Source organism: Neltuma alba, unplaced genomic scaffold (genome assembly GCF_004799145.2).
Source record: "Neltuma alba isolate B1F8T4 unplaced genomic scaffold, ASM479914v2 tig00004934_pilon, whole genome shotgun sequence".
Classification (NCBI taxonomy): Eukaryota; Viridiplantae; Streptophyta; class Magnoliopsida; order Fabales; family Fabaceae; genus Neltuma; species Neltuma alba.
In genome coordinates, this window is record NW_021633916.1 from 1 (window position 1) to 2,436 (window position 2,436).

Below are 2,436 nucleotides of genomic sequence, written 5' to 3' on the forward strand. Positions count from 1 at the left end.
TATAATTCTTCATTAATTGGATAATGGACGAATTTGAAGACTTGGCAAGCAAAGATGAAACGGATGCAAGGGAAAATAAAGTATGATGGCGATATTTTTCTTTCAAATTTTTTGGCAATTTGCAATTCACAGGTTGCTATTCGGAACAAATTTTTGCAATAAATTTCTCTCGAGTATAAAATAACATTAGAATTGAAATGTTATTTTGCGTTTGATAAGCTCTTATTTTCAATTACCACCAGTTTCCATTTGTGGTGGCAAACTATTGTCAGTCTTACTTTTTCTTAGGATACTGGGGTGAGTTGGCAAAATTTCCAAATTCCAGTTTGAGTCATATGTTCATTAACGAAACTACTCAAGATGTAATTTAGGTAACTTAACTGCTTTTTAAGGAATTTTCTCAATGAATAATTGATTGCTTTTCGATAATAATAAATGTAATATAGTTACTTTTCATTGTATTGTATTATTAAAAAATATTGAATAATGTAACTTATTTTAAGTATCATAACTAACCATATTATTATCATATGTAAGAAGATATTCCTGCTTGGATCGTATTATTAATTAAATTAATATTAGGACCCATTTGAGGAAAGTTATATTATATCAAATACTTAGTTTATATTTAAAATAATGAATAAATATAATAATTACATAAATAAACTTTAATATTTTTTTTTTTTTTTCCCGAAGTACGCGATCAATATGAACATCAAACCTATTTGGCGCTAAATTTTCTGTCGCTATTCCTTCGTTCGGTGAATGTTTGGCGTTGGGAAAACCTCGGCATCCCTGCTAGCTGAGATTTCGTCAACATTGGCCTCGTTTCTCTTCCTGCTACAAGCTCAGCTCAGCCGCCTCAAGTTCTCTAGTCCGGTTCTGTCACTTACTCTGGACACTCTGCAGTTCCTTTATCTTGCTGCAACAAGTTCCACAGATTCCGGAAGGACTGGCAATTTGTGCACCACTCTCGTCGAGCTCGATCTTTCCTTGAACTCCCTCTCCGGTACGATTCCGCGCGGTTTGAGCGCCTGTTCTTCGCTGGAATTGTTTGTTATTATCTGAAAACAAGTTTTCCAGTGAGTTACGGATTGAAATTTTCGTGGACATGAGCAGCTTGAATAAGCTAGTTCTTTCATTCAATGATTTCTTCGGTGATTTGCTGGATAATTTGTCGAAGCTCACACAAGCTTGGAATCGTTGGATTTGGGTTCCAATAGTCAATTACATTGTGAATGTAATGTCTTGAGCCAACTATATCAGTACTTGCAATGGAACTTAGGCTTATGCTCTTATAAGTGAAAGTCTGTATTCTCTGAGAGGTTCTCGGTTCTGCCTTTCCTGCCTTATTTTCCAATTAAGTCAGGGAATAAATAGACTCATATGTAATTATCAGTGAAACTTATATGAATTTTATATATACGACCCCCTATCAGTGAAACCGCGGGTTTGGTGTTTCTAATTTTCTCGCGTGAGTTTTCTGCTTTGTGATTTCCTGTTGGTTTCTTCTTGCTTTCTGATTTTCTTTATAGTGTTCTTTGTGAAGTTTTCTGATTTTCCACTCTCATCATTAAACATTCCTTAAAAATATTGCAGAGCTGGCTTTTTTCGGCGTATTAGTACTGACATTTAATGGATTCCGAAGTTGAAACTATTGAGAGAAGATTTACATCTTTGTTTGGTCAACTCCAAGCAGAGTACGGCGTACTTGAAAGAATGGTGTACAAGAACAAGAACCAGCATAGGCGTTGTTCTTATTTCAAGTATCTTTTGAAGGTAAAAGATGTGTTTTCTTACTTCCCTCTGCTTTTTCTTCATTCTTGGTCAACCTTTATCAAAAACGGGGTCCATTCCTGGTTCAACAAATTGGTTTCACAAGATGAAGAATGTAAAGGGCTTCTGTTAATGATAAAAATTGTGCATCTGTCTGATCAATGATTTTGTGCAATCTTTTCTCATTTGTCAATTTTAACAGCATTTGCATCACCATTAAATTATGACTGTTCGCACTTGTATTACATATATGCAACGTGCAAATTAGGTAGAGAGGGATTTGCGGCTTCTACGATCTGTGAACTTGGAGGACCTTGTCATATCGTGCCTCCTTGTTATCAAGGAGACAGACCTAAACAGAAGGCTCATCTTTTAGAGAGGTACAACAAACTTATATATTGATCTCTGTGTGCCTAATGGTAATTGTGTTTTAATTCATTTAATTGGAATTTACCCTTTAATTGTGAAAGGATGTCTAACTTTGCATAATCATAAAATGAGTGTGGTTATAGACTGATTTGAAGGCTAACTTTAGCACATAATCGAATTTTCCAATATAAACACATTCAGATTAGTGCTAAAACCAAGGGTAGTTCTGTTCATATGGCAATATGAGTATGTTAAAGACGTTGGGGGGTCTGGTCCTCATATTTTAAATAT

The 2,436-nt window shown here is 34.9% G+C and overlaps 1 long non-coding RNA gene across 1 annotated transcript; it reads left to right on the forward strand.

The window, feature by feature from the left end:
* The first annotated feature begins 868 nt into the window (after nucleotides 1-868).
* LOC114746329 (uncharacterized) lies at nucleotides 869-2,121 on the forward strand. Its single transcript, XR_003740264.1, has 3 exons — nucleotides 869-1,009; nucleotides 1,600-1,779; nucleotides 2,045-2,121. It is a non-coding gene; the product is annotated as an uncharacterized LOC114746329 (long non-coding RNA).
* Nucleotides 2,122-2,436: the final 315 nt, after the last annotated feature.